The sequence below is a fragment of the Xiphophorus couchianus genome, chromosome 11 (assembly GCF_001444195.1).
Source record: "Xiphophorus couchianus chromosome 11, X_couchianus-1.0, whole genome shotgun sequence".
In the NCBI taxonomy this organism is placed as follows: Eukaryota; Metazoa; Chordata; class Actinopteri; order Cyprinodontiformes; family Poeciliidae; genus Xiphophorus; species Xiphophorus couchianus.
The window spans coordinates 15,639,573-15,649,946 of NC_040238.1; the positions used below are offsets into that span (position 1 = coordinate 15,639,573).

Here is a 10,374-nt window from a genome sequence, read left to right on the forward strand (position 1 = left end):
TATTTGCCATAAAACATCAAGGTGCAATAACTTCCACATACAAAGTCAGAGCTGCATCAGACTTTCTATGTCTCATTATAGACCAGCCCTCATCACATTCACATGGTTAACTGATGACATAACCTCTGCCCCACCCACTTCCAACAGGAAGTCACCTGTTTTTTCTGCTGGATTTCTTACTTTTACACTTTGATTCATATATAAGTGACATAAATGACATGATGATGAAGTCTCTCAGAAAATACTGAAATTATTGTTTGATCCCTACTTCTTCACTGTGTGTATGATCAAATGGGATCATCTAACTCTTCATAACAACACATCATGTCTATCAAACCCTACAGGAAGTTCTTGCTAATCTTTCACTACTAAACAGGAAGTGACAATAACTCATCTCCTGGATGTCAGACATCAGCCATCACATTTTTACACAACATGTGCTCCTTTACCCAATAACAACACTTTTGATAAGCAACTATCGACTCACAGTTGACAATAAACGTTTTGATTCATATTCAATTGCCCTGATTAAATGATTTTTTCCTGTGCCAGCACCACCTGTAACAAAAATGTGCAGTGGTTAAGGATTTATTCCATTAAGCTTGGCTAAACAATACTGCCTGATTTAATTAAAAACAAAAACAGAGAACTGTTTTTCATTCACAGATCTAATCAATGCAAGGCTTTCAGTTCTTCTAATTTATTTTTCTCAAATAATGAAACGTCTTTACACTGCAGACTTAAATCAGGGATTTGTTCCTGATCACTGTTTTCTATTTGTCTTCCTTTTTGTAATACCACACACTCCAAGCGTTCCAGTTCAACCTCAGAACACCATTCAGCCCATCGTCTTCCAGCATTACATCACCAGTAACATTGTCCACAGATTCCAACTCCTCACTTAAATCTACAACAGACTTTACTGAATGTTTTGTTCCATCAACAAATCCAAACAAACCAGTTCTGTAAAACTCACCAAAGGTTGCACAACTTGAAGGCTTGAGTTCACTATCAAAGCGATAAGGTAGAAATAACTGCATTATGCTTTGGTAAAACTTTTCTGGCTCTTTTGTTTCAGAGAAACGCGCATATCGAACAGCTGCTGGTTTTGTCCAAATTCTTTTTGCAATAAACCCAAAGTCATTATTCAACTTTATTGCATTTCTACATTTCTCAAGTTTTGTCAAAACGCTATAATCTGAAGCCAACTTAACATATTATTAAACATATTATCATTCGGCCTATTCTTATAGCGGTCAACTATACCAGTCATCCACATGTCTTTTGGGGTAAGACCCTGTGATGTAGCTTTTGTCTCAAAACAGAAATGGGAAAACTCATTTTCACAATATTATCACCAGTTGGAATAAAAATAACGCTCCGAGAAAACTCCTTTAAATGCATGTTGGTGAGTCTATACACTGCTTCCTGAGCACAAACATCACGGTTATGCAAATAGACTCTATCAAATCTCTTTAAAGCTTCTTTAGCACAAACATTTCCTTCTTTGGCTGCTTCTCTTTTTGTCCATTTCCTAGAAGAAAACCAATTTCACGTTAAATTTTTGACATGTAAGATACAATATAAACACAACATGCATATGTATCAACACGATATTGGATATCAATATTTGCATTCCAAGCTTTTAACAGCGGTCTACTATATGGATTAATCCAGATTTCTTTAATTTGCCTTTTCAACACCATTCCTACTAAATCGTTTAAATTCTGATTCAAATACATCTTGATTTATGCACAAGCCTTCAAACATTTCTTCCACGGTGCTATATGGACAGTTCTCACCCTAACCCTCCTGATTTTTATTTTATAAAGACACTAATATTTATTACAATACAGAGACATAAGAGTCGTCTTCTCTTATGAACAACACCACCAAACCAAAACAATAAGAACAGATCCAATAAAATTCTTAAATTACAAACTTTAAAACGATTGTTTCCTTAAAATAAGTATCACTGCTGTAGCATTTTACACACTGCATCCCTGTTTCTTTCAAAGCTCAGCTTATTAATAACACTTCCCAATAATTTATAATCTGTTACAATTTCAACTTGAAAAGTCATGAATGATTGTGCGGGTAATGCTGTTGGATTGGAATTTACAAAAGTCAGTGAACATATCTTCAGTTTTGGATACATTAGTGTAAATGTGGATCAAGTCTGTATTTTCTGTGACTGTGAAACAGGGAAATGTTCAATATGCACTGACTGGTTTTCATGTTTTGGTTTCTCTGCTGAATTCACCTGATACAGTAGGACCTGTTCCTGTGGCCTTAAGGAGGAAATGTTCTGTTTCTGTGTTTCTCATCAGTCGCCTGACATCAAGGTTTCCTTGTTGGTTCAGTCTGCGTTTGTTCGGCTTCATATCTACACCAGAAAGTTTCCACAGCCCCACAGTTTTACACAATCAGTTTTGGTTGCTTTTCGTTACTTTTGTTGTTGTTTTTTTTTTAAATCTACACAAATACCTCACAATGATGAAACTAAAAATGATTGTAGACACATTTGTAAGTTTATAAAAATGTAAAAGTATTCATTGTGGCAGTCAATATTTCCCTGATGATCCTTCAGTTGTTTTGCTGCCACTTGTGATGAATTCAGCAGACTGAACAGGATGTGGAGTGAAAGCCTTGTGTCTACAGAAAGTATCTCAGCTGATGAAGAGGTTTCAAGGGTCCATAGAGTAGATAGATTTACTGATTTTTAAAAAACACACTGGAGGACATTTCTGATTGGAACATCAATGATTAAAACACCTAAAGCAGACAAACGCAAGAGGACACTGTCCACCAACACCAGGGACGGGCTGGTTTTATACATGCCTGACAACGGATGTCGAGGTCAGTCTGGCATTCGTTAGAAAAAGACTGGACGTTATTATTTCACAACAAATAAAAGACCTACGGTGAAATCTGGAGTACGGACACAACCACAACGGAAAAAACAAAAATATCCCAACAGTCCACTGCAAGACCCTGTTAACACTGAAGAAAAACCTTGGTTGTTAAAGAAAAGTCTCAATGTTTACTATTGCATAGGTCTGTCACAACCAGTGGCTCAAAAAGCGGGTATGCAGTGTATGCAACGCATAGGGGGCGCTGCACTAGACGGGGCGCACAAACGATGTGGGGAATTTTTTTTTTTCTAGTCAGCATTTTATGTACTTAACAGCTGTTTGTGTATGAAAATGATCAATAACAGAGGAACAGCACTGATCAGGCGGCCCTCCCCTCCTGCCAGCCGCTCTCCCCTCCCATGTAGCTCGAGCAGCGGCCCTTGGAGAATGAGCTGAGGCGCGTTTTTTTTTTTTTTTTTAATTTGAATTGTAGTAATGCTCTCGACTACAGGGAGCTAAAGATGGGGCGGCAGATAAAACACCAGGGCACAAAACAGAAAACGGAAGAGGGGAGGAATAAAGATGTTGGAGAGACGAAGAAAAGCTTTTCAAAGTGGTTGAAAGACAAAAGGTAAGTAATGTCAGTGTAGCAACAAGAGAGTTGTAAATATTCAGGTTAGCTTAAGCTAGGCTAAAATGACAGGGCGGTTGTTTGTTGTCCAACGCGATTTATTCCGTATTGCTATAAATGTCTGATAGACACACCTATCACACACATCTCGACAATAAGTGTAATAATAACGACCAAAACAAAACAGAGGAAATATTAGGGTCAGCTAAATTGTCGTTTCGGGACCTAAATACGAACCTCCTCCTCGCCTCCCCACGAACTGACGCTGTTGTCATGGTTACCTAGAGACGGTTGCTACGCAGGCTCGGTGAGCTGCTACCAACCCGCGTCTTTTTAAAATGTCCACCCGATAAAACCTTAGAAGCAAAACCTCTGACAAAAACTCAGACGGTAGTAGGAAGACACACATTCCAGGCTAAACAACCAGAGTGAAGTTTAATAGGGGCATTCAAAATTGTGTCGGCGATATTCAGTGGCGCACAGTGGGGTTGTTTGATATCAGACAGAATGGGTCAGGAGAGGAACCGCAGACCCGTCAGAACCTAAAGAACCAGACATTAGTCTCTTCATCCTCATTCATTTCCCTGAGACCTAAAAATAATATAAATGGCGATTTTAAAGAACAAATCATACAAATAGATTAATAGTAAATAAATAAATATTGTGAAGAGAAACCGTTTATTTTTTTCAACATTAAAAACGTTTGTTAGGATTGTGTAGGAAACATTTTTTGATATCTTTTATAAATAGTGTTTTGTGGTTAATATTATTTCACCATTTTATTAATGTGGGTTTGCCAGTTTGGATCAGGCTTCCTATCAAGCTATAAGAACGATAGAAAACATGCTAACAAAAAGCCTCAGACCTGCAGCCACAGGCGGTTCTAGACACAGTCTAACAGAAGTGGCTCTTTGGCTCAAATATATATTAAATTATGACATGCGATGACATGTTCGCATACACCTCAGAAAGTATGTAGTTTGTGCCCCTGGTCACAACAAACAAATGTTACAGGACAATAAATTGTCCCAGAAGTTATTGTGATAAACGGTAATATTGTTGTACAATGGCAATGGTATAACAATGCAAGAACAGATTCTCATTTGTCAATAAACTTTAAATTCTAATGAAGATTCAACACTGGAACTGGAAGACCTTTTAAATAACCAAAATAAATAAAACAACAGAAACAACAAATAAAAAGGATTATTAAGTCTCTATAAACTAAATTATCCTTCAAAAACAGATCTGGTTGAGACCAAAACTCCAGACTGAAAACTTTCATCATCCATATTTAGGCAGAAATAGAAAAACAATAAATCAGGCAAATGGAAATTATTAAGTTTGTTTTAACTGATCATACAATTAATTGATTCATGGCACTTATTTCATGACGCTTGTTTTACATTTACATTGTTATAACCTTCTGTAAGTCTGAATCAGTTCAGTCTTTCTGGTAAATCCCGTTCTAATGTAAAATATGACAGATTATTGGATTAAGGACATTTCTAGCATACTACATGCAAACCGAGCAAATTTGTTATTTCAGAAGAGTTTATCAAACTGGTAGCCCTTTGTATGACTCTGTACCCATAAAACATACAGTTCTACCTTTGCCGTTTCGTGGTCATAATCCATGTTAGAGTAAATATTTCCACTCAGGTACTGTAATCTGTTGTTCTTGTGTCACACTGATGTGATTTCTCACCATTTTCAAATTTTCTGTCTCCATGGATACCGCCTCTATACTCAAACGACTTTCTTTGTTAGCTGGAGGCTTTCCGGTCGTTTACGCAAATGCGTTTCAGCTCGTTAAGGATTGGTGAATGATGTTGCTATGGGATTTTGTAATCAACCTGATTCTATTGGCTGTTAGATGTGTCAATCACCCAAATCAACCAATGGGCTGCAGAAAATCTCCGCTGTATATTTGGTTTTCTGACTCGATGCTTCTATAACCAGAGCGCCCAGGACTGTGCTTTTTAGTACTAATTCACTATTATATTGTTTACAAAAAAAAATCACTGTTATTAATTGCAAATAATATTTATAGCAAGATATAGGTTGGGGAAAAAATAAATTTAAAAAAAGAGAGAAATTTGTAATTGGTGCCAAAATGTCCAAAAATGGCACATTTGGAATGTTTGCCTGGAATTTTATCAACCAATACCTTTCTAAAATGTCTATGGTTCAGGTTTTTGGAATGAAATTTGGTCCAGTAATTGGTCAGAACCTGTATTGTGAATTGCTAGAGGTTCTATGTTTCCACTGCATGCTTTTAAAGAAAATCCACATTACGTAATGTATTCTATTAGAATTTATTACTTTTATTTAGTATTTTTTTCACTGTGTGCCATATGTATTTGTTCTTTCTCAGTAATACAAGTGTTGATTTTTAGACTTCTAGAGTATTCTCAGGAATATTACCGTTATCTTGATACCTGAACCAGTCAAATACACCTTGTAGTGTAGTGTAGTGTCCGGCTCCAGTCGGCCAGCTGCAGGTCCAACAGCTGGCGGCAGAACCGCAAGCCGGAGGCCTGTGACAGCAGCAGGGCCAGGCGGTGGTCGCCTAAACACACACATCACCATGGTTACACACACTCATTTGCCAAACACTGTTTATAGCTCCAGTTTAAATTCACTATCAGGTTCTGCTGGTCTCCATCAGAACCCGAGGTTCTGTCCGCTCCTCTCACCTTCCCTCTGGGCGAGTTGGCACGCCTCGCTGACGCGGCGGCCCGTCAGGTAGCTGAACAGTTTAAATTATAGGTTTAAATGATTTTATCACCAGATTAAATGAGAAAATCTGATCCATGTGTGAGTGAGGAAGAGGAGGAATGTGGAGCGGCGCAGGCTGCTCTACCTGGGCCTGCACCAAGAACTACCTTGTTGCTGAAATGTGCCATAAAACAGGGTTTATACAGGAATCCTAGACTTGAATTTACTACTTATTTTTACTATGGCTACAATATTTTTACTCCATCCATCCATTTTCTTCCACTTTATCCAGGGTTGGGTCGTGGGGGTAGCAGTTTAAAAAGGGTGGCCCAGACTTCCCTCTCCCCAGCCACTTGTTCCAGCTCCTCCAGGGGGGAATCCCAACTGTAACCCAGTGTTAAAAACAAAAGTAAATAATTAATAGATGGTGATTTAATGTCTTCTTCTACAAGATTAAAAAGTATAAATAGATTTCATGTCTTATTATACAGTAAGAGTTAAAAAGTAATAAAGTTAAAAAAAATAAGTTAATAAATATGTTCATAAATATAGATAAAAAGTTCTAAAAATCTTTAAAAACTTTGACATAATGCTTTTAGTGATTGCTTTTAGCGACGGATTAAACAACCAATAGCTGGCACAGTGTGATTTCACATCAGCCAATAAGGTTGATTGTCCCGCCTCTTTAACTGATGTGCTGAGATTTTGCTCAGACTGCGTTAGACACGCTTGAGAACTCAGCGCTAACGGTTGTTTCCGCTAATAGCCTGGAGATCTTGTCAAATTTGACAGACTCTTGGAAATCGGTAAGAAAAAACAACGTTAAAATAGATTCGCAAAATATATCATTCAAAATAGTAAATCCGTTTTTATTAAATCTCAGAAAGCTTCCCTTGTGAGCGGCTGAAGCCCGGAAAAATCCCCTTGTAGCGTCGTGTAGCATCAGAGCATCGGTGAGCCAACTGCCAAGCACGCGCTTGGCAGTTGGCTCAGTAAATTCGCTGAAATTTGGATAAAATACCGAGTAACTGATCAAATGTAATAAAAATAAAATTGTATTGTAAGATTTTTTATTATTATTATTGTGTATGTTGTATTTTATCTATGTAGTTGCACTTATTTTCTATTAGCACATGTTCTAATATTTCAACGGTGCTAATTCATGGTTCATGGTGCTGTAATGTGCTTTTCTGTTAGCATTGCTTGGGAACTTTCTGTTCTGAGTAGGTCAGAGCTAATGTGAGCTTCTAATCCACATTCTGATGTTAAATATAGTGTTATAGATGCACTTCATTGGCCCATATATATATATATATATATGTGTGTGTGTATATATATATATATATCTGTGTGTGTGTGTGTATTACCACATATAAGCTAATTTCTTTAGTTTTACTGATGTGTTGGTAATATTGAACTCTAATAACTTGAATATTGTTGTACAACATGGAAAAAACTTGAGAAATTATGAAATATCTTTTTGAATTGTAGCTTAAGCTTTATTGATATTAGCATCCTGTATTTTAAGATGCTTTACTTTGGCCTTGTTCCAGGTCAAGATCATCCTCTCCAGAACTTGGATGGCGAGCCCCAGCCCAGAGGACCGAGTGAACTGGTAGATGGTGACCCGACTGGTCACTAGCCGTGAGACATTGAATGAACATTTGACAGACACATAGAAAAGACCAAACAAGCATTGAAAGAACATTTGACAGACACATAGAAAAGAATGGGTTATTTCTTTTATTTTATTTTCTCATGTTGGTGGGATTGAGGAGGTCTTCGACGTATTCTGCACACCGGCCCACAACGTCCCAAGTTGAGGTCAGCAGCACACCATCCCCACTATAAACAGTGATGGTGCTGTACTGCTTGCCCCTCCTTAGATGCCGGATGGTGCACCAGAATCGCCTCGAAGCTGTGCGGAAGTCTTTCTCCATGGCCTCTCCAAAGTCCTCTCACACCCAGGTTTTTGCCTCAGTAACCACCTGAGCCGCATGCCACTTCACCCACTGGTACCCATCAGCTGCTTCCGGAGTCCCACAGGCCACAAAGGCTTGATAGGACTTCTTCTTCAGCCTGACAGCATCCCTCACCGAAGGTGTCCACCAACGGGTTAGAGGGTTGCCACCGCGACAGGCACTGACAACCTTGTGGCCATAGCTCCGATAAGCCGCCTTGACAATGGAGGCATGGAACATGGCCCACTCAGACTCAGTGTCCCCCATCTCCCCCGGAACTTGTTCAAAGTTCTGCCGGAGATGGGAGTTAAAGCTCCGTCTCACAGGGGATTCTGCCAGACGTTCCCAGCAGATCCTCACAACACGTTTGGGCCTGCCAGGTCTGACCGGCTTCCTCCCCCACCACCGGAGCCGACTTATCACCAGGTAGTGGTGAGTGGACAGCTCTGCACCTCTCTTCACCCGAGTGTCCAAGACATACGGCCGCAGGTCCAATGAAACGACAACAAAGTCGATCATCAAACTGGGGCCTAGGGCGTCCTGGTGCCAAGAGCACATATGGACACCCTTAAGCCTGAACATGGTGTTCGTTATGGACAATCCGTGACGAGCACAGAAGTCCAACAACAGAACACCACTCGAGTTCAGATCGGGAGGTGGGGGTGAGCGTTCCTCTCAACCACGCCCCACCAGGTCTCACTGTCATTGCCCACGTGAACGTTGAAGTCCCCCAGCAGAACAAGAGAGTCCCCAGGAGGGCCACTCCATCAGTTGAAACACCTTTCCAAAACCAGTCGCTCTCATCATCCTGAGGGAATTGAGAGACAACTATGTCCGACTTCTTCCCAGGAAAGTAATAGTCCAATTATCTTCTCCGTACCCCGCTCACTCTCCGGAAGTTTGAAAGCCTCGTGAAAAGCTCCTCTCTTTGTGCTGTGGTATCAGCCGCCACTTTCTTCTCGTCTGGCTCAGGAAGGTGTTTCTGAGCTCCCTCAGCTGCAGGTCGGTGGGTAAATTAGCCCAGAAGTTGTAGGGGGTGTTAAACCGCTGCCGCAGCTTCGGGAACCTTTCAAAGATCAAGTCAATGATGAAAAACTTGATCCCTACAGAAACACCTATGATAAAGCCCAGCAGCTGGTATGGAAACACGCATGAGAAGATCAAAACCAGCCAAAGTCCCACGTAGATCTTTACAGTGAGCTCTGGCCGGACCCACATGCACAGATTTTTTATCTTCTCAAGGATGTCGGCCGTGTTTCCAAAAACCTTCTGAGTTTTCTGAGCAGAATCAAAAGCCAAGTGGAACATCTGTAAGATATTTGGGTTGCCTTTTAGATGTTCCCCCGGCTCACACACGTCGGGTATGATGCTCCTCGGGATCCTCCAGCCTTTGGAAGTTAGATAATTTATGGAAAGGTGGAGAATCATGAGGAGCAGGATGGAGGGAATGGTCCAGCTATACCACACTGTGCACATGTAGACACAGAAAAAACAGAAAGTCATGTGCACAGAGCGCCAGCTGGATAAAGCAGACAAGTTTCTAAAAAAGTGTGCCACAGGTCTGAAGTCTCGTTCAAGGCGTCTCATGTTCTTTGTGATCTTTATGGGGCTTAGTGGGTCCTCCCTCTCCACAATCGCCTTTGGGTGGAAATGGAGTTTTTCCTTAAAAGCTCTAAGGCGATCGCGGATCTTCATTTTTTCTGCTGTTGCTCCTGGTCTCTATGAAAAGTGTGTGGGCTCAATGTTGGAGCGCAACACATTAAATCTTTAGAACTTCTTTGATCTATTGTGATTGGGTGGAAACGGAGGTTTTCCATGAAAACTCCGAAATGATTGTGAAGCCAATTCAGGAAGTTCTGGGACACACTTTGGTCCGCTATCTTCTCCTTAGCCGACATCACCACTTTTGCAAGGTCCCAATGAAACGAGAGCGTTGAGGGAAAAAGCGCCTCTCTCTGGCACAGAGAAGAGCATTAGAAATGCTCCTTCGGGCCGTGCTCCATCGGGCCCTTGCCGTGGCAATCCATCTGCTCCACCAGGTGTTTCTGGGCTCCCTCAGCTGCAGGTCGGTGGGTAAATTAGCCCAGAAGTTGTAGGGGGTGTTAAACCGCTGCCGCAGCTTCGGGAACCCTTACGGCTGCCACGCTGAACAGTTTGCCCATCGCCTTCGTTCTGGACCTGGGGAGACCCATCTCCCTCAGTACAT

General features: G+C 40.7%; 1 pseudogene; it reads right to left on the reverse strand.

The window, feature by feature from the left end:
- Positions 1-8,165: 8,165 nt before the first annotated feature.
- LOC114153250 (GRAM domain-containing protein 4-like) lies at positions 8,166-10,005 on the reverse strand (annotated as a pseudogene).
- Positions 10,006-10,374: the final 369 nt, after the last annotated feature.